Below are 21,590 nucleotides of genomic sequence, written 5' to 3' on the forward strand. Positions count from 1 at the left end.
TTGATTGACATTTTGTTTTTCACCAACTTCGCATGTGGTTGGGTTGACCCACCCAATCACATGTGAATATTATTTATTTTTAATGTGGGGGCTGAATTGGGTACTAGGACTGATCTTATTGATTGGTACTTGGGCAACTACGTAAGTGTGGATTTATTTTTCTACAGATATTGTTTAATCTCTGGCAATGTTTCCCATAATGCACTGTATTTCCTGTCATTTAGATTGGTTCAATGTTAGATCACATTCAAACGAGCCACTCCAGGGTTCACTCGGTATCACACCAAGACCACTATTTATAAAACATCTCGACCTGGTTGTTTTGGTCCACACCAGAGTGTGATTGGCATGTTCACATCTACCTAACTGAGGCGGACAATGGGGGCAATCAGTCCTAAACGAACTACGTACGTGTGAAAACACCTTTAAATTCAGGACCCTCTGTCCAGTTCGATGTTGGCGTACCACTGACTGTCCCTTACATCATACGCTTGTTTTGTGTAAAAGTTTAATCTTTCCATTTCTCGTTTCATGTGAATTTGCTTCTGTTGAATCCTAATTAATGTTTTTACCTTACATGGCATTTATGAATTTGGGGGATTTAGTAGAAGCTGCTTTCATTTTCTGCACTTTTTATTGATTGTCTTTTATACTTTGGAGCTGTTGAATAACTTCTATCATTAGTTTATTTATGGTGTTGCATTGCTGTTTGTTACCAGCCTGCTTAGCCAGGTGGTACATTTTTGACGTCTGGAAGTCGTAATGTGTGACATCACAAATGTACCAGCATATACGTGCTATTGTTAAATCTGCAGATAATTCAAGAAATTTTGTATGAGGCAGCCAGTATAAAAAATCTTTGTAGGAAGCCAATTTTCATGTCTTTTTGACACTGAGTTTGGCCGACTTGTGATGAAATGCTCTTTGGACTTTCTGGTGTTGATCATATTTGACCAGATTTTTTGTCATCTCCCAGTCCTTTTGTGCTTTGTGGTCTGCCAGCTCCTTTCCACCCTTCAGTCCAGGCTCTTACATCCTACTTCTCAACAGAATATGATGAGTCCATCCCTGAGAGTGTGGGTTTGTGATAATGGAGGGTTTGCTTGATGACACTAATGATGTATGGAACCAGTTGCCAAAGATTATCTTTTAATTGTTCATTTAAATGAGTGGTCCTTATTGGGTTCTTCAAAGTTCACCACAGGCCAGTCGTAGATGTTCAATTAGTCACTTCCCTGGGAAAAAGAAATGAGCAAAGAGATGATTGAAAGTATAGCGCCATGGGATCCATTCTGTTTCTCCAACATCTCAAGTACCCAGTCGTGATTCCTGGCTCTAAAATGGTCAATGGCATGCAGTATGTTATTGATGACTGGAAAAAGGTCCTGGTGGGTATCATATTGTTTATCAATGACTCAAATAAACTGAAGTTAGTCGGCCTTATGCAAACTCGGTCATGATCTGGACTTTACTTATGTTTTAATCATTGGTCTTTGAAAGTTATGTACTTTATACATCATTTGGGGGCTTTAGAGGTTGTAATAATGGAACAGAAACAGATCAAGGTTTGGGGTTTTGAGCCCCATATACTGTAACACAAAGGTCCAACTTATTTTCAAAAAAAATTATCTTTAGACATAAAGGAGTGGGAGGATGGACATTTTAAGGAGTCGGACCGGAAATGTAGACACGTGGAATGCTGGGAAGGCGTGGTGGTGGATGGTTAGTGGACGTCATCAATGGGGGACCAGAGGTAAGAAAGGAACCCTGAAGTGATGTTGTTTTGGTTGTCCGGGCAGGATTATGGCGGTGGCGCTTCGTCTTTACTACGGGAAGAGAGAGAGAGAGGTTAGTACACTGCCATCGTCCCCTGGCACGACTTGTCACGATGGGTCTTAAAGCTGGCTCTCCATGTGCTTGTGCGTGACAAGGTTAAGAAATGGGCAGATTGTTCTTTGATTCGCAATGTCTTTGAAGATGTGATTTTTTAAAAATATGTTTTGCTGCTCCATCATTGGCTGCTGTTTCGTGATGCAGGTTGGCCAGTTTGTTGCTGGGCAGGACAACTGGAGGTGTGTGACATGTGACATCACCACTGCGATCGCAAGGAGGTTGGCATTGTACATTTCATCCGTGTTTGTGTTAGCTCTCACTGGTTACAAACACTTTTCTGTTCTTCGGCTTTGATTTACGCCATGAGTTTTGGGTTTGGCTACATGAAGTATTCCAGTTACTGACTTATTCGCTACATTTTGGAGTTTTTGTCTCATGATTAGCCGAGGTTTGAGTCACCGTGATAGCGGAGCTCCGTTGGGAGCCAGAATTGACTCCTAATTCCAGGGGTCTCGGGTTTTTATGGAGGCTGAACCAGAATGGGGGTCGGAGTCAGTTGCCCTTACTGGGTGGTTCATCTGCACTGTCACCAGCTCACCTGGTTTAGCATCATTACATTGGTTACCAGTGTCCTTTAGAACTGATTTTGCAGTACTGCTAATGGTATATAAACCACTGAATTAAAAATATATTAAAAAATTTAAAACCCTAATTAAAAAATATATATATATGCTCAGGGATTGTTGGTTGATTTGTTGTTACATTAAGTTTAATTGCTTTATTGATTGTTAATATATGACTGTAAACTGGTTAGTTATGACATCTCTTCACTTGTGGCAATCTGATAACTTTTATTATCTCTCCTATTATCTGTCCTGCTGAACCAACAGGCCCAGGAATACTGTTACTCGATTACATTTTCTTCTTTGTAAGTTGCTTTGGATAAAAGAGTCTGCCAAACAAATAAAAGTAAATGTATATTTTGGAGTGCCTGTCCCCTTACACCCCCAGTCGTGACCTCAGACGGTCTAACACTGCTATCAATCATAGAAAATGGTGAGGAGTGGAGCAACTTGTGCCCACCGCAGTATACCTTTCACTTCCTTAAGCAACTGCCCTCCATCCACTGTCTGTGGGCCCGATCTGCCCCGATTAGCACACACTTTCCTGAGCACTGGTTTTCATTTTAGGATTAACGGAAACAACTTTTCCAAAGCAACTCCTGTCCATTAAAATGAAATGAGGTTGTGAATTTTCAATGAAGAGAATTGAAATTCTTCTAAACATTTCTGTCAGTTCCGAGAGAGAGCTTCCAGCAAGCACTGGCAGAATTTAAATCAGGTTAGACATGAAAAGACGCCGGTGCCAACAGCTCCACTGGTGCTTTACTTTTATTTACGGCGTACAACCACATCCTTGCATAATTGTTTATAATTTGCAGGGCACTTCTTGATAATTTTACTAACCAAAGTCAAGGGAAACTAAAGGAGCAAATCCATCGTAATGAGGAGCTGCGCACGTCTCAGCAAGGCGAGGTATTTTAATGCAATGCCAGCGAATATGAAGCCCCAGTTCACCAGCCCTTGCCTTTCAGCCATGATATAACATGTTGACAGATGCATGGTTGCTGCAGAAATATTGAACTGAAGACCTCGGGCGAGAATACTAAATTCACCTCATAAAAGGGAGGACATTTGCCATGTCCTGATGACCTCTAGTCCATAAGTATTTCAACAGGGACACTGAAAGGTTCTCTCATAATTTTGCTAATGTTATTTTTTTGTGGATTCAGAAAGTATTCTGATCCTTTCACTTTTTGTATACTTTATTGTGTTTGTGACATGACCGTGCGCTCCAAAAAATGGTCGGGGTTACCAAACAAGTTACCCAGTTTACTAATAAGCCAAAAATTAAAAGGCCCATACAATAAAAGGTGAAAAAATAATAAGCACAGTCCCAATCCAAAATCTAGAGGTGAGGTCAAAACAACAAAGCAATGATTCAAAAATAAAAAAATCCAGAAAATCACAAAAAAATAACAAAATACAGCAAACCCGCAGTAACTCTCCACTCCTAGCACAGTCAATGGACTGCAAGGAACTATGGGAGGCCCTTCCTTAAATAGGGGGAAGGGCCGTTCTGGGTGGAGATTGACAGGTGGCCCCGCCCCTTGGGGAGGTATCACATTGGTTATGCCAATGTCCCAATACACACACAGTAAGATGTACAACAGAAACATTAATACAAATACAAATAAATGATACAAAGTGTAAAAAAACAGACAAGAAACACAACTGTGAACACCAGCCAGGGGGGAAATACTGGCTGAAAGAGGACACTTTTAATGATCTATCTATCTATCTATCTATCTATCTATCTATCTATCTATCTATCTATCTATCTATCTATCTATCTATCTATCTATCTATCTATCTATCTATCTATCTATCTATCTATCTATCTATCTATCTATCTATCTATCTATCTATCTAATCCTGCCAACTATGCTATCTATCTATCTATCTATCTATCTATCTATCTATCTATCTATCTATCTATCTATCTATCTATCTATCTATCTATCTATCTATCTATCTATCTATCTATCTATCTTATTTTGTGATCCTGCCGACTATACTAAAATAATAATATATATGAATGTGCAGGAATGACAGGTAACACAAAGGTAAAATTTGGGATGCCAACTGGGCAATTTATTTTTTTTGCCCTTAGGCTAAATGCAAAACAAACAAATTTGTCACTAGCCTCAGATTTACTTCTATCAGACAGTAGATCCATGCTGCAGGTTACTCTGGTTGCAAAAGACACCACCTTATGAGTAGCCAGGTTTCTAATATCTAGTGAACTGGAAGAGGTGGGGCTAAGTGCCCTCATTTGGTGGTTTTAGGCACCACGGGTAGAGGAGGAGAAAACAATGTTAGCAATACCACCCCCTGCTCATACCAGGGGATCATTAAATACCTCAATCAAGCCTGTGAGGAAATCCTCTGGCGAGCATGCATGACACTATTTGCTATATGGTGCCTTTCATATCTATCTATCTATCTATCTATCTATCTATCTATCTATCTATCTATCTATCTATCTATCTATCTATCTATCTATCTATCTATCTATCTATCTATCTATCTATCTATCTATCTACTTTAATGAAAGGCTAAGTGTGTCTGTCTATGTGTCATATGTCATTACAAGAGATGGTGCATTACATTTTTAGTAATAAAATGAATTCCCTTTGTCATTTCAACAGATGGTGCATCACAAACATCAACAGTGCTTTTATGAATCCCATACCAAGTAACATATATCATGCTCTTTAAACATTAAGGCTGAGGTCTGTGTTGATTACTTAGATTTCAAGCTGTCTTTGAGAGGTAGCATGGTTGGTTTATACATATACATTTATATATTCCCACATACAGTATATCTGTGTATCTATCAGATCAGACACTATATTCCTCAGTGTCCAAGACAGTGTGTTTCAGTTTTCAAAACCCGCTAGCCCTGCACTGATCTCCATTGCTTGGGATTCAAGTGCAGCCGGAGTTCCACACTCAAGACGTAACTAATCTCTGTATATAAATATCGCCAGCTCTCTTCAAAGCACCTGGCATCTCATCTTCAGTGAAGCCGCTTAACTGTGCAGAGAAGGATATCTTCAAACAAAAACAGGATTTATTTCGGTGAACTGTGATACAACAGACCCTCCACATTTCTAAGAGGACAATCCTTATGGTCACACCCGCCGCAGTTCTTGTAAGCACACAAGGCGAGGCCGAGAGCTTCTTCAGATTTTTCATGACTAGATTAAGGCATGGTGGTCTTCCAGCTCCAGGGTCCCGATCCTTCTGTGTCTCTCCGGGTTTTCTCAGTGTAATTTGGTTTCTTTTCTACACACCAAAAACCTTCCTGCCTCATTCCCCATGCTATTGGGTGGGTGGCCTTCCCCGAACACTCAAATTTGTATTTTGCTGGTATGAAAACTTTGGATGGATAGCAAATCATTAGAAAATAAGCTTCTTTGCACACATCCCTTCTCTAATCTGCTTAATCCGGGGTCACAGGTGTAAAGTGTACCGCCTCGATGTTATTAACTAATACCATGCAAATAAAACGGGCTTAGCCCCTATGGGCTTTATTCATATTTATTACCTGTATAACATAACACAACTCTCCCAAACCTGTTTAATCCAGTTCAGGGCCGTGGGGATATTTATCACCTCACCTTCTGAAATTTCAATGCATTTAATTAAAATTTCTGTGCCATTGATCAGCACAAAAACCGTACCATGTCAAAGCAAAAATGATGTTCTACAGAGGTTTCTACATTAATTATGAATAAATAAACATTGTAATATAACATTTTTTAACCTGTTTATTCAGTTCAGGGCTATGAGGGGCTGGAGGCTATCCCAGTAGCATCAGGCACAGCAGCCCTGGACAGAATAAATAATTAAATACATAACAAATTATGATTAATCAACCAATAAATTGCCTAATTAATTAATTAAAAAGTATAATGGACTGATTTCATTAATCTTTACCTCCTACCGCCCTCCCCCATCCTCCCTTATTTAATAAAAGTACCATGTGACAGGCAGTGTGGCGTATTTCGTTTCAACCCCTGAGGTGGTGGGTGACCCCGAGCACGTCACTTCACCTGCTTGTGCGCCACCTCGAAAAGACAAAAAGAAATGTGGAACCAGACGTACCTCAACATATTGTAAGTCAATATGGATAAAGACGTCAGCCGATTTATTAAGTAATAGCAATAGTAATAATATGATCGCAATTCCATTTATGAGATGCTCATGATGAGTTTCTGTTAGTCTTGTCGACACCGTCATTTTATTAAATTATGCTGACGCTCCCTAAGCTGGGTGGGAATTGTTTCACCTCCGGTGACACGCTTTTTCTTTTCTTTCTTTTCTTTGCATCTATATAGCGCTTTTCTCACTACTCAAAGCGCTCAGCAATTGCAGGTTAAGGGCCTCGCTCAAGGGCCCAACAGAGCAGAGTCCCTATTGGCATTTACGGGATTCGAACCGGCAAGCTTCTAACTGCCAGAATTGGGAGGAAGAGGACGAGGTTGCCAAGGAGGAGTGGTGGTGCCAAACGGGAGTGTTGTGTTGTGTAGTTTAAGTGCTTTTGGGACTGTGTTGTGGCTGGGGGGTTCCAGGGGAAGACGTGCCCTCCAGCTGAAGAAAAATAAAAGTCTTGTTGGATTTTACACGTGGCTCTGTGTCAGTCTGTGCCAGGTCGGGCGCTATATGACGCTATTATCACAATTGTTATGTCATTAAATGGAGCAAACTCAGATATAGCCACAATATTTCATTCTGGGCCAAATTGACATAAAGGAATTATAAGAAAAAAAATTAAGAACATGCCGACTCGGAAGCCCAGAATTACACTGGGGTCCTCGATCACCGAGGCGGCCCTGCTCGCTTTTACTTCTAGGTGACCTTTAATTTCACTGAAACTTGTTTACAATCTTGCTGCAGAAGAAGAAGGCACACAAGCACAGACGGCTTTAGATACGCTGCCAATATCTTTTCACATGGATGGATGATTTTTTTCACAGCCCAGCCTGGCTTCTGTTATTTCCAAGTACATCAAGGAACACCATAGCCGGCTACAGCATAACAAAGCCTTAACAAAACTGATAGAAGGATCAGGCCGCATCTTTTTACACGCAGAAAAAGGTGTGATGTTATGTCAACTGAGTGCTAGCGAGTAGAGAGAGTGAAAATATTTACTCGGGAGATAAAAAACGAGTAGCATACGTCCATGTTGCTATGTGGCATCCTGTTTCGAGGTCTTGGCTAGAAAAACGTATACTGAGTTGGCTGTGGTAGACGAGAAGCAGACACGAAAAGGGTCCGTGACCCCGTATAATGGAGACAAATCATAAAAGGCAGGATCTTTTTTACAAAAATAGCAATGATGTCTTTTCAGACTGGATTTCAAAGCAGAACTACAGTAACTCGAACTTCTGGTCATATGGGATCCTGGCCGAAGGGGGCGGGCCCAGGTGGGCAGACCACGGAAGTGACATCAGTGGTGGGATGACTGTCAGTCTTCCATTCTGCAGAGGGAGGAAGAGAGAAGGCATTGGCACACAGCGCCAACCCCTGGTTCAGCAGGTAACTACCATCACCAGAGCCCTTAAACCGCCTCCCAAACATTCGCGTGTGACGGCTGCTATGACATGCAGCGTCCAGGGAGTGGGACGGGGAAAGATTAAACAGGATGAACAATTCAGAATGGAGGGCTCAGCCCTGGGTTGTAGTTACTCAGTGAGGGCATTCAGGGATCAGCAGTCAGTGCGTTTAAATGCTCACACAAAGCTGGGCAAAGGTGAGTAGGCTGGTAAAGGCACAAGCCGGGTTTCTTGAAAAGACCCCCTTTATCATGTGCAAGTCCAATTACGGCGTCTCCTTTGGCAAAATGCTCCGATGTCGTGGATCTTAAGATAAGCCCGGAGTCTGTGTCTCCCAAGATGGCGCTGCTGTGTTTAACACTGTAATCTCAGGTCATCAACATCAGTTTTGTGATTTATGAAATATTGAGGCAGGTCATTTCAACCAGGAGAAGGAATAATGTGATCGCTCAAGCGTTTGCCTCAGAAAGGTTATCCTTGTGGACGCTTCCACTGTTTTCTGCCCATGACTTCTGCACAATCTAACAGCGTGCAGCGGCCATGTACAAACTGCAAAATCCTTAACTGCAGCCTGGTTAAGGGTTTACGTGGCCAAATAACCCAGATACTCGTGGAGAAATCTAACTGATTTCTCAGAGACCAATATCGCAATTTCTCGAACTGTGGTAAACATGGCCTACTTGAAACTGTGAATAATCGGATTAAAGCGCAAGTTAACACTCTCGGTGTAATGCCTTTAGATGTCAGTAGGGGATAGTGTTGCCTAATTTGTATCTGTATTTGTGGTATACGTTGACTAATTTCTAATCCAATTCCCGTTTATACTTTCTATGTAGCCACAAGGGTCCACGTGACATAAATTTCGTCAGCAGCCACGTACCATACCTTATATTTTTGGGCCCACATGGTCCTGTGTGCGCCACTACATGACAACAACAAGACATGGATGCTTTTGAAGAGATTGCCAGTGTGCATGTGTGGAATGATTCTGCACCAGCTTAGGGCACATCCTCGGTCGCCTTTACAAGTGTAAGTTTCTGTTCTGTTCTTGCGGATGTTGTATCAAATGAACCATCAAGACCGAATGTCAGTCGCGACACAGTCAGTGACAGAGAGCCGGTCATCGATCACCACCCCATGGCTGCATACTGACTTGGCGGGTGTTAACGATACTGAGCCAAGCTGAACGGAGATGGGGTGTTGAATAGACAGATGAGCTGGAGGTAACAAGGAGGTCTCTCTTTGTTAGGCTGAGCTGGAGAGATGGTGCTCCTTCATCAAGGTTGCAAGAGATGCAGAGATTCTAGCTGATACTTTGTGGTCTTCTGGAGGGGATGGCAGGTACAGGTCTGTATCATCACTGACTGATAACAGAAACCAGGGAGCTGGATGATGGGACCCAGTCAGGAGGTGTATAGGCAGAAGAGGAGACATTGGTGCTTCACTGTGTCACAGGTAGAGGAGAGATCTAGAAGGATGAGGACATGTGACATTAGTTCTTGACTGTGTCACAGGTAGAGGAGAGATCTAGAAGGATGAGGACATGTGACATTGGTGCTTGACTGAGTCACAGGTAGAAGAGAGATCTAGAAGGATGAGGACATGTGACATTGGTGCTGGACTGTGTTACAGGTAGAGGAGAGATCTAGAAGGATAAGGACATGTGACATTGGTGCTGGACTGTGTTACAGGTAGAGGAGAGATCTAGAAGGATGAGGACATGTGACATTGGTGCTCGACTGTGTCACAGGTAGAGGAGAGATCTAGAAGGATGAGGACATGTGACATTAGTGCTCGACTGTGTCACAGGTAGAGGAGAGATCTAGAAGAATGAGGACATGTGACATTAGTGCTTGACTGTGTCACAGGTAGAGGAGAGATCTAGAAGGATGAGGACATGTGACCTTGCTGGTAGCTCTAGCCAGCCGTAATGTGTCAACAACGGTGAGAAGAAGCTTCTTGGTGGAATGGCCCCTGTTGAAGGCTGAGTGATTGTCATCAAGCAGTCTGTATACAGAGCTCCCGTTGTGCTTCACCCTAGCAAGCGGACAGCTACTGCCCCTGTTACTCCCTGCCATGCACTGACTAAGATGTCAGGTTGGACAGTCCTGGTGCTGTAACGGCATAGAGAGGGAAGGATGAAGAAGAAGAAGAAGAAGAAGAAGAAGAAGAAGTGATTTGGGTCAGTGTTATCTAATCTTTATCCTTCAGAAGTCAGCACAAGGTTGTGTAACCTCCGAGGTCTAGCAGAGGTAGTGTCACCTAATTTGTACGTCCAGAGGTTGGCAGGGGACAAAAGACTTTTCACGATCCATCGATTCTTGCTTTGCTTGGACAAGATGGACTCCAGTGTGATTTTTACCGGTCTGAGGGGGATATTCTCACAACTCAACAGCAAGTCATATTTGTGACATGTGGGGCTCTCTGTTTGACATTTTAATCTGAAGGGCGGTGAATTTCATTATTCTTTCTGTCTTGTTTTACCTGCCTGGCAGGAGGTTAAAGTTTCAGAAACTCTAAGTGGCTCCTTATTAGAAAGGAAACGAAAAAGCTTTAAAAATGTTAGGTTTCCAACTCTGTCGCTCGACCCTTGGCCCGCTAAATGTCACTGCTTTCTGGATCGCATTTTCAAAAATCTACCACCTTGTTATTATTACTGGCAGTTCTATCGGTGATATAAAGACGGGTACCCGCTGATCGCCTTCATTAGGAGGTTCTTCGTCGCCACGTCGCCCACCACTTTCAGCATGGCAGCAAATAAAACTTGCAATGGAAACTTTTAATTTTATTATTACTGATGGCTGACATGTGAACTTGTGGCGGCTATTTGTCAGTTTCCACTCCTCACAAAATAAATAAATAAAAAGAAGAAGACGACTCATTGCCTTGGGAATCATTTTTCACAATCCTCCACCGACTGTACACTTCCTTTGTTTGCAATGTTTCCGCGTGCTTAATTTCCAATCCATGTTTACCACCCCTTGTTTTATGCGCGGTCTGAGGGCATTTTTGAAGCACTATTGGATAAACACAAATAACCGTAATGTTGAATCACAATGAGCTCCACGGCAAAACAAACAGAATAAAAAAGTAAAGTATCGTTAGCACGCTCTCGGTGTGAAAGAAGGAGAGATTTCTGGCTGCCATCCATGTGTTAGCAAAGAAGTCTCTGAGACAATGGGCTCCATAAAAGGGTTTTCTTTGTGAATATGAAATAAACGATGCGAGGGATTTAGGGATTCGCTGGTAGTTGTGCAGCACACTCCCGAGGTAGCGGAGACACAAATGGCACGCCTATTAATCTTACAATGTCGTCTACAGCAGGGGTACAACCTTGTTTTTTTTATATTTTACAAACAGCAGAGTGATAATGAGAAAGGTATATCATTTTTGATTATGAGCAAACACTGCCAGGATATAGCTGTTTTCTAAATAAATACTACTGCTGTTATCGGGGAAAATAATGTATATAGTTATGTTTATGAGAGTTTCATTATTTTCAGATTTGGTTTTTCTTGCAGTATATTAATGATAGGTTAGCAGCAGATGACTACGTGAACTGTTATGTCTTACAGTGGAGGAGTCCCAAAGCACACTTTGGCCAGCAGACACTCCTGCTACGCAAGCGTTTTACTGTTTACTAGCCGACGCCCGCCGTAGCATACGGCAGTGTAATAACAACCCCAAAAAGATGTTGTTGTAGAATGTCTCTAAGTAACTTCTGCAGCTTAATCCAAAAGACTCGTACGACAATATCAGGTCTGTGCTCCGGTCTTTGGGTATCCGACAGTGCATGTAGAATTTCCGGCCAAGCAGGATTACATGTGAAAGTGATAAATAAATCAGGCTTTCCGAATTTACGTACTATGCACCATGGCATCCTGATAGTTTTGTTGCATGCATCTTGGACTTCCTGGAAATGTGGACAGTAATCTGATCATTTTGCCTACACGTACATTGTTATTTTCAGCCTTTGCTGATAGTCCTTTGTATTGTTCCACGCGCAGATCTTGTTGATGTAATCTGAGATAGTTGAGACACGCGCCCTCTGTTTTAACATACGCATCTACGACGTACTGTTGGAATAGTTTGCCACTGGAGAGGTAGAAGTGTTAGCGTATAGTGGAGAGATTTGGTGATAAATTTGCCTGTGTATTTTAAAACAGTATGGTCCGTGGCCAGGAGGTTGACTTATCTGTGCACCCATGGAAGCAAACGCTAGAGAAGAGTTGTGTTCACGATCATTTTTAGCTTCTGATATTTGCTGTGTAAGAAGCTGTTGTAAAGGTGGTAAAGCTACTTTACCATTGTGGCAGCACCTCGAGTACTTGTTGGACGTATTACAGGCCAGTATAGTGCATGACAGTGTTTGCACTGCTGGTCTGGAGTCCCAATGGGGAAGGGTTTGGAAGAGGACGAATAGGAATCGAGAAATGCCGTGTCGGCTGCGTGTGGGCGGGACCAGTTTTGAAGTGGAAACAGGATGAACCAGAAGAGAAATATATACAGGTGCTGGTCATAAAATTAGAATATCATGACAAAGTTGATTTATTTCAGTAATTCCATTCAAAAAGTGAAACTTGTATATTAGATTCATTCATTACACACAGACTGATGTATTTCAAATGTTTATTTCTTTTAATGTTGATGATTATAACTGACAACTAATGAAAGTCCCAAATTCAGTATCTCGGAAAATTCGAATATCAATTAAGACCAATGCAAAAAAAGGATTTTTAGAAATGTTGGCCAACTGAAAGGTATGAACATGAAAAGTATGAGCATGTACAGTACTCAATATTTAGTTGGGGCTCCTTTGGCCTGGATTACTGCAGCAATGCGGCGTGGCATGGAGTCGATCAGTCTGTGGCACTGCTCAGGTGGTATGAGAGCCCATGTTGCTCTGATAGTGGCCTTCAGCTCTTCTGAATTGTTGGGTCTGGCGTATTGCATCTTCCTCTTCACAATACCCCATAGATTTTCTATGGGGTTAAGGTCAGGCGAGTTTGCTGGCCAATCAAGAACAGGAATACCATGGTCCTTAAACCAGGTACTGGTAGCTTTGGCATTGTGTGCAGGTGCCAGGTCCTGTTGGAAAATGAAATCTGCATCTCCATAAAGTTTGTCAGCAGCAGGAAGCATGAAGTGCTCTAAAACGTCCTGGTAGACGGCTGCGTTGACCTTGGGACTCAGAAAACACAATGGACCAACACCAGCAGATGACATGGCACCCCAAACCATCACTGACTGTGGAAACGTTACACTGGACCTCACGCAACGTGGATTCTGTGCCTCTCCTCTCTTCCTCCAGACTCTGGGACCTTGATTTCCAAAGGAAATGCAAAATTTACTTTCATCAGAGAACATAACTTTGGACCACTCAGCAGCAGTCCAATGGCGAGACGCTTCTGACGCTGTCTCTTGTTCAAGAGTGGCTTGACACAAGGAATGCGACAGCTGAAACCCATGTCTTGCACATGTCTGTGTGTGGTGGTTCTTGAAGCACTGACTCCAGCTGCAGTCCACTCTTTGTGAATCTCCCCCACAATTTTGAATGGGTTTTGTTTCCCAATCCTCTCCAGGGTGCGGTTATCCCTATTGCTTGTCCACTTTTTTCTAGCACATCTTGTCCTTCCCTTCGCCTCTCTATTAATGTGCTTGGACACAGAGCTCTGTGAACAGCCAGCCTCTTTAGCAATGACCTGTTGTGTCTCGCCCTCCTTGTGCGAGGTGTCAATGGTCGTCTTTTGGACAACTGTCAAGTCAGCAGTCTTCCCCATGATTGTGTAGCCTACAGAACTCGACTGAGAGACCATTTAAAGGCTTTTGAGTTAATTAGCTGATTAGAGTGTGGCACCAGGTGTCTTCAATATTGAACCTTTTCACAATATTCAAATTTTCTGAGATACTGAATTTGGGACTTTCATTAGTTGTCAGTTATAATCATCAACATTAAAAGAAATAAACATTTGAAATACATCAGTCTGTGTGTCATGAATGAATCTAATATACAAGTTTCACTTTTTGAATGGAATTACTGAAATAAATCAACTTTGTCATGATATTCTAATTTTATGACCAGCACCTGTATAAGAGATACTTGCGCATGTACTTTACGTAGATCTGGAGGAATCCACCAGGTGGCAGTGCGAGATATCATCACGGTGAGAACAGGTTCGGCTTCGCTGTGTTGTGAATTGCCATTAAATTCCGATGACACCTTACCGCAGTATCTCTGAAAAGGATGTTTTATGATTAAATCCATCAATCCAGGGATGTTCCCATTTCAGCAAGCATTGGACACGAGGCAGAAACAATCCCTTGATGGGGCATCAGCTCATCGCAAGCACTCACATACACACTGGCGTCATTTTAGTGTCACCAAATCTGCATGTCTTTGGAAGGAAACCGTAGCCCACTGTGGAAACCCAGCAGGAAAACAGGAAGGGAACACCAGGGACGTGACTCCCTGCGAGACAGCAGTGCTACCACTCCGCCACCGTGTCACCCCCATGTGTGTCATTATTAACAGTGTTCATTATTTAAAACGAAATTAACGATTTATCTGTAAAATGTAACATACATACTTTAATGAATTTCATCATGAAAGTGATATCAAGTATAAATCTAAGGATTGTAAATGTGCAGAGAGTTGGAATATCATACATGTGCTGTGTTCTGTGTGGCGATCTGTTGCTGTTTGCCGCTGCTGTCAGGTCCAGAGGAAGCCCCAGAAAAGATGGTATGTGAGACTTTTAAAATGAATTGCGTCATTACGATCAGGAATATGTGACTTTTGAATATGAAAGCACCATGAATGCATCTGTCTGTTGGCATTTTGCTTCACCACATCGAACCGTTCATCAAACATCGAAGCGCGCACATCGGTCCTACTAGGATCCACGTAGAGGCTTTCTGTCACATGTAGATAGTAAGCAGAGACTCTGACATCACATTCCAACTTTTAGCACACTGCGCCCTCCCAATGTTTTGCTGGTGCTGCAACTCGCGCATGCATCACATTAATTTCTGCTCAGAGGACACGTCAAATGAATGCTGGGAATGCGTGGAAGCCATAATGCGTGCGCGTACGCGTTCTGAGCGTGAAGTATAAAAAGAGCCTTAAGTCCTAAACTGTATTTCCAAAACTGGCCACTTGAGGGGGGAAATACCATCCGAAAACCCCAGCAAGGCACAAAAAGGCCATTGTAGGATCTTAAAAAAATGAAAAGGTTTATTCCTAATGAAAATGCTCTGACATAACGTGAAGCTGCGTTGAGCGCCAAGACATAAAGGAGTTGCCTAAACAGTGAGGCAAACCAAAGCGAACAAAGTCCTGATACAGAATCCAAGACCCCCTTGAGGTCTTTGAAACTTAACATCAGTAAAACAAAGGAACTGGTGAGTGATGTTCACCACACTGAAGTGTGGGGGGAAAAAAATAAAACTGGTGGCACCCCCTGTTGTTCTTCTGCCTCCCCTTCTACAGAAAGTTCTGGACGCAATGCTGATATTGAACTACTGACGAAAACGTCCTCTGGAGAGGAAGAGGTGATTTCTCACCTAATAAGACAGCAGCACTCGATGTTATAATTCATCGTATAATGTTGTAATTCAAGAACAGTGCTTTCCAAGTCCGGTCCTGGGGGACCCCCCCCCCCCTTTAGTGGGGGTTTTTCGTTCCATCCATTTCACAATCAGTGTGCCATTTTCCCTCTAATTGTTCTCATTTTTTTATGTCCTCCTTGTTCTTATCCTCCTTTTAGAAAAATGCAGCAATGTGAGATTGAAAAAATTTTGAAATGTTGATGTATTTGCCATGGGTGTAGTTTTTAAATCTTTTTTTTATTTTAAAATTTCCTATTAATCTTTTTCTGTGAAATTTAATCCCTTAATGAGGAGTGAAGTAGTCACCGTAAAAATGTTATTGAATGGTGAAAGGCTGCAGCCTTCAATGTCCTCAAAATAATGGCTTAAATAACTAGACACATCTATCGTGTCACAAACTCCACAAAGAGCCATATTTGGTTTCCTGGCTGCAAATTGCAAATAAATGACAGCACTGATGTGCACAAACTGGAGTCCAAAAGACAACTAAGGGAATGGGGAAAAGGTGGAGGTTTTTAAAGGTCAGGGCAGGAAGTGATGTCAAAGAGGTCAGGATCAGAAAGGTCTTCAGCCATAGGCTCGAGCCCAGATGTGACATCAAGGGGGCCGGAGCCGAAAAGGCCTTCCTCTATAGGTCCGGACCCAGAAGTGACGTCAACAGGGCCAAGTGGAACTTCCCGTGAATGGTCTGCAAGAAAGCAAGAAAAAGAGTCAGTGCCCTCTGCCACATCCCGGTCAGATTGAGAATTGCCCTCACTCAAGCCGTTTAGCTGTCTCCCATGCACATGTGTGTGACCTCCGATTCTTCCAAAAACCGCTTCTCCTTAGCAGGGTCATGGGGAAGCTGAATCAGAATATCTTTATTGTCATTGTAACAAATACAACGAAATTAGGTGCAGTCCCTGTGGTGTCAAAATATAAATAAATATAATTACAAAAGGATACGAAGAAATAAGGTAGAACACAAACATTCAACATAAGAGGATGCCAGTAAACATCGGGCGCAATTCCTGAACAGGGTGCCAGACTATCGCAGGGTAACCACACACATTCATGCCATTTTAACAATGCCAATTCACCCGACCTTTATAGTGATTTTTAATTTACATTTTTTTAGCACAAGGCTACAAATTATCAAAATCTGAAGGGGTCTGAAGACTCTCTGAATCTGCTGTATCCTAAAGCTGCCGTATATACTCGCGGATAAGTTCTCCCGCGGATAAGTCGGGACTTGATTTTATTGTATAATTTCCTGTATTTTATAATGTTGGTTGTATAAGTCGAATGCAGAAAACTCACGCTATTGGTCCAAGAGATTACGATATGCTAACGCCCACCTGAGAGAGCCACCACGGAGCACACGGACTTTATTATTCTATGTGGGTGTGGCAATGCGCTGTATCAGGGCGTGATCCTAGCCTCTCTCTCTTTCTCTCTATTGTACCTACATGGCCACACAGTAATACCCGCACTATTCCGAAGAGACGTTTGCACGGATTTGCATTTTTTGTATCTCACACCCTCATACACCTTTATCGTAAGAGCATCCCTTATCTACGATGGAGCGTTCGATCAGAAGAAAATATGAAGCTGGTTTTAAATTAAACGTCATTGAAGTGGCAAAAGAAATTGGTGACCATGCTGCTGCAACAAAATTTGATGTGTCTGAGAAACTGGCGTGTAAGTCGGGGTCTGATTTTATGATCGATTTTTCGGGTTTCAAGACCCGACTTATATACGAGTATATACGGTAAGCCAAAAGCTTTAAATTCTCACCAAATCATCATGATTTGTTCTAGGCTAATTATTTAGTTTAACCAGTAACGGTGTACTGCATGTTAGTGAATCCACGTGACTTGTAGTTTTCCTCCTTTTTCTCTGTATGTTTATGTTTCGTTTGCTCAGAGGTTGATGCGCTTGATGCTTCGTGAGCAGCTCTTCTGTTCTCCACCCTAGCGGCCCGCTTCTTCTCTTCTTTTGCCGGCATCTTTTCGTGTTAAAACTGATTAAGTCTGTGTTTGTATTGCAATTACTTAGTACGCTTTCCTTAATTTTCAGTTAAGCTTCAATCTGCCTCAAGAATGATTTAAGATATGAAGAGGTAGGGGAAGTGGCGGCGAAGGTGGTAGAGAATGAGAACGGTGCCCGAACACATGTGCCACATGGCTGCCTTGCTGCCCGCTGCCAAGAGTTGATTCTACAATAAAATAAAAATAAACCTGTTTCCTTAAGAGGCATTAGCTCTCTGGAAATGTGTTCTTTTCAATTGCAGCGTTTTAATTAACCTGAATTTAAATAATTATAAATAAAAAGGTATCATCCCCCTCCAGCATGCAAAATGACGGTTACAAGATTACACAAGAAGTAAAAAGGATAATTTAGCTCTTTATTGTCGGGTTCACGCGGTATTACAAACGGGAAGCTTATGACAGACATATCAAGCATGTGGGTATCTTGACCTACGCAGTCTGCCATCTTTCGTTTGCCACGCTGAAAGGATTTTTACCGGACGGAAGACATAATCTTCTGCCCGGCAGCTTCAAAGCGTTGGCCGTAGGTCCATCCTTATATTCGGGTTGCTCCATGTGCAGGCTCCTTCTCTTGGATCCAAACAAAGACAGGAAAGGACTCAAACCCCACCTTCAAAAATACAGGAATAGCACAATGCCTACATACAGTTCTCATCCTCCCAACAAGGATAATGTGCTGACAGAGGATCGGAATATACTAGTCTGTCTTTAGGCTGACTATTCAATTCTCCAGTTGTCTTTTGGCTCTCTAGTCCTGTGCTTGGCAATTCTAAATGAAGATGCAGTGCCCCTGTGTACCATACTTGGTCTGCCTGTATGAATGAGTCCATAACAGTGGGCACAGAGAACAGTGACATTAAAAATAACAAAACCTACTATAACTAAACCCTAACCCTAACCTTAATCATCATCAAATAGGGTAATAAAACCAGTGTACAGACAGTCATTCACATAAAACTAGATACAGATAAAGGTCTATTTCAAATACTGGGAAAAGAGAAAGCAAGTAAGGGTAAGTACAAAGGGAATTGGACCAAGGTTGAACCTCAGGTCTACCCGGGCAGAACAACTTTTGGAGCCACAACCCAGTGCAAATCTGTTTTTGCCATAGAAAACACATCCCAGTACAAGCTTTTCTTTTGGTAGGGAAATAAGGAAAAGAAAAGAACAGAGAAAGGGTACCAGGTCAAAGCTTAGGGAAACAGAAAACATGATCTAAAACCTAGCTGACCAGACTAGTAAAACCAATGTACAGACAATCATTAACATAAAACCAGAGACAAATAAAAATCTAATTCAAAGACTAGGAATAGAGAAAGCAAAGTAATGGTAAGTACAAAGGGAAATGGACCAAGGTTGAACCTCAGGCCAACCCAGGCAGAACATCCTTTGGAGCCACAACCCAGTACAAACCTGTCTTTGCCAAGGAAAAAGTATGCAAACAGAAACCTAAAAAGGTGACGCAGTCATGAGATTAATATAGAACCTACTTGGATAAGGGCCCCACACAAAATAACCTGCACTTAGTCTAAATAAAAAACAAGGAGAGGTCTAGGTACCAGCCCAGAACAAATTAGTGTTGATGGCCAGCGCATTCTGAGCACCCATAAGACTGAAAACACCCAGCTCACTATTACATTAGTGTGATCGGAGCTTATGGGAACTCTGTTTTACCCGAACCTAATCATCACCTGGAAAGTGGACAGTAGACGTCACGTAGTATATGTGTACCAAATTTCAGGTCAATCGGTCAAACGGTTTGCGAGCTACAGGTGATTTAAAATCCTGGACAGACAAACGGACAGCCATGGCAGAGTATTATAGATGGAGATTTTCAACTTGTATTGGTTTTTTTTTGAGGGTATGGATTCTGTACTTATTATTAATTGCTTAATTAAACGGTTTAGATGTTGCACTTTGTTTTGTAACGTCTTGGGCGCCATTTTCTGCCCTCAATCGGCGCCATCTTGAGATCCTGTCGTTAGGTCCACATCCCTGCCTGCACTTTTATGGGGTGGGGCCTCTAAGGTCATGACCTGTTTGGATTCATTTCCTTATCCAATCTGTGGATACCACAACTCTCAAACAGCCTCGTGATAGCTCTGCTCAGTTTTGACCTCTTGCTTGTTCTCTCGACTTTGACTTTGGTCTCTCGTTTTGGTTTCAGTTTCCTTTTGTTCTCGACTCTTTCTTTTTGTTTCTTTTCCTATCTGCATCTTTTGTTTTAGGTGCCAGTTTGCCGTCAGGATGGTAGCACATGTAAATGCTTGCTGTACTCCGGTAGAATTTATCAAAGCAGGTTGAGAAAAGCTAAGCAAAATGACCCCTTTTATTGGCTAACTAAAAAGATTAGAATATGCAAGCTTTTGAGGCAACTCAGGCCCCTTCTTCAGGCAAGATGTAATACAGAAACTGGAGTTCCCTTCTTGCTGTCTCTGAAACACTTCACACAGCCAGATCTACCAACCTGTCCTCAGTCCTCATACTTCTGGACCTATCTGCAGCCTTTGACACGGTCAACCATCAGATACTTCTGGAAACTCTCTCTAGTCTTGGGATCTCAGGCACTGTCTGGCAATGGTTTGCTTCTTACCTTGCTGACCGGACATTCCAGGTTGCCTGGCAAGGCTCCCAGTCAGCTCCACGAAGACTGACCACTGGTGTTCCTCAGGGCTCTGTCCTAGGACCCCTTCTCTTCTCCTTATATACAGGTTCTCTTGGGAAGGTAATAGCTGGACATGGATTCTCTTACCACTGCTATGCGGATGACACTCAACTCATTCTCTCCTTTCCACCAGATGACCAGCAGGTCTCAACCCGCATCTCAAACTGCCTTGCTGATATCTCCTCTTGGATGACTTCCCACCACCTCAAGTTGAATCCCAGCAAGACTGAACTCTTGTATATCAAAGGCAACTCATCTCCGAATCTTGACCTTGCAATCTCTCTTGACAACTCGGTTATCGTCCCCTCAAAAACGGCAAGAAGTCTTGGTGTCACTCTAGATGAAGAATTGTCTTTTTCTCCACACATCAGCAACCTCTCCAGGTCCTGCAGATATCTTCTTTACAACATCAGGAGAATCCACCCCTTTCTCACTACAGAGGCTACTCAGCTTCTCGTCCAGACCTTGGTCATCTCTAAGCTGGACTACTGCAACTTTCTGATGTCTGGACTTTCACTAAAGGCAACACGACCACTTCAATTGATCCAGAATGCAGCTGCAAGACTCATTTTTAATATTCCCAAATTCTCACACACTACACCTCTGCTGCGGAACCTGCACTGGCTCCCTTTGGCTGCCCGCATCAGGTTCAAAACCCTAACCCTTGCCTTTAAGGCCAAAACTGGAACTGCACCACCTTACATATCAGCACTGGTTAAGCAGCGTGTCACTTCTCGCTCTCTCAGAACATCAAGCATTGCTCGTCTCGAACCACCCTTACTTAAAAGAAGAGGACGACATGCATCAAGACTCTTTGCAGTATTGGCTCCTCAGTGGTGGAACGAACTTCCTCTTGCTGTACGAACAGCAGAGACCCTCACTGTCTTCAAACGTCGTCTGAAGACACACTTCTTTCAACAGCACTTGGACTAAAGTCCCCATACTTTTTTTCTACCCTTTTTCTCAAAAAAAAAAGTACAAATTTTTTTTTTTTTTTTAACAATTTACTATTTTCTTCTAGCATGGTTTTGTGTACAACTTGGTCAGCGGTAACTTGTTTAATGACAGCAGATTTAATCCTAGCCTTAAAGACTGAAGAACAGTCGTAGACTACTAAGCACTGTTGTAAGTCGCTCTGCATAAGAGCGTCTGCTAAATGATGTAAATGTAAATGTAAATGTTTATATACTGCGGCACCTGGCTAGGGTTCATGCCCGGCCGGGATGCCCAGGAGAACCGGAGGAGAGCCTGTGCCTCCTCCAGAACACGA

At 42.5% G+C, this 21,590-nt stretch overlaps 1 protein-coding gene across 2 annotated transcripts in view; it reads left to right on the top strand.

The window, feature by feature from the left end:
• The window catches only part of csmd3b (CUB and Sushi multiple domains 3b), a 1,253,873-nt gene that overhangs the window by 212,772 nt on the left and 1,019,511 nt on the right, over positions 1-21,590 (top strand). The window lies entirely within an intron of this gene.

The sequence above is a fragment of the Erpetoichthys calabaricus genome, chromosome 13, assembly GCF_900747795.2.
Source record: "Erpetoichthys calabaricus chromosome 13, fErpCal1.3, whole genome shotgun sequence".
Classification (NCBI taxonomy): domain Eukaryota; kingdom Metazoa; phylum Chordata; class Cladistia; order Polypteriformes; family Polypteridae; genus Erpetoichthys; species Erpetoichthys calabaricus.